The sequence below is a fragment of the Meleagris gallopavo genome, chromosome 6 (genome assembly GCF_000146605.3).
Source record: "Meleagris gallopavo isolate NT-WF06-2002-E0010 breed Aviagen turkey brand Nicholas breeding stock chromosome 6, Turkey_5.1, whole genome shotgun sequence".
Taxonomy (NCBI): domain Eukaryota; kingdom Metazoa; phylum Chordata; class Aves; order Galliformes; family Phasianidae; genus Meleagris; species Meleagris gallopavo.
The window spans coordinates 116,323-117,229 of NC_015016.2; the positions used below are offsets into that span (position 1 = coordinate 116,323).

At 59.9% G+C, this 907-nt stretch overlaps 1 protein-coding gene across 1 annotated transcript in view; it reads left to right on the plus strand.

Annotated features, from left to right (window-relative positions):
- Positions 1-907, plus strand: part of MAP4 (microtubule associated protein 4) — a 241,347-nt gene that overhangs the window by 95,352 nt on the left and 145,088 nt on the right.

A 907-nucleotide genomic window follows, 5' to 3' on the forward strand; every position in this document is an offset into this window, starting at 1 on the left:
GCTGCTTATTTTTACTCCCCGTGCCGTCCCGCTCTGTACAGTGCTTGGGGTGTCGTTTTGTATGGACGGTGCAACGCAGAATAAAGTCGTGCTGGGCTGCTGCGCCTTCGCCCTGGCCCCGTGGGGTCCCCGCTCAAAGCCACCCCAGGACAGTGGCAGCGTCCCTCCGGCCCTGAGCCGGAACGGAGGCTGGAAGCAGAGCAGCCCCGCAGGGACACGCGGCGCTCAGTGCTGGGAGTTCTGTCCCACAGGTGCAGCACAGCCCCGACCCCGCAGGGACCCCCGCCCTGCAAAGCCATTTCTGGCACTTCTCACCACTCTGCGGCGTTTCTCATTTTCCTTTCCCTCGCTGAACTCTCGGCCCTGAGAATTGGGCTGCGCGCAGAGCCCACCCCTCCCTGCAGCCCCCCCGCATTTCCAAACTGGCACCAGGAAGAAAACCCGGTGCCCGTCTCACTCCTTTGGCTGCTTGTTGTCTCCCCAGAGGGACCCGCGCCGCTCAGTAAGGACTGCAGCTCCATCACCCACACGTGGTGACACGTTCAGCCCCGTGGGGACAGCATGCTGCGCTGCCACCCCAGCACGGGCCGTGCATGGACCGCGGGGGATGGGGGACACTGAGGCAACACATGCAGTGATGGCTTTTCTTTTTTTTTTTGTCCTTTTTTTGCCTTTGTTTTTTTTTTTGAAACAGAAGTTTATGGTTATATGCAAATTAGGTCATTAAATGATTTGCATAAAATGTTCGCCCACCAGCGACTAAAAGTGTTCCTAACACTTCCCCACCCCCCCAAGGTAGTAATCCTACTCCACTATGCGCCGTCGCACGCACGCCCCGTCGGCACCGCGCACGCACACACCTTGCACACGCGTGTGCGACGCTACGCCCCCAGCCTGGGCTCGCACA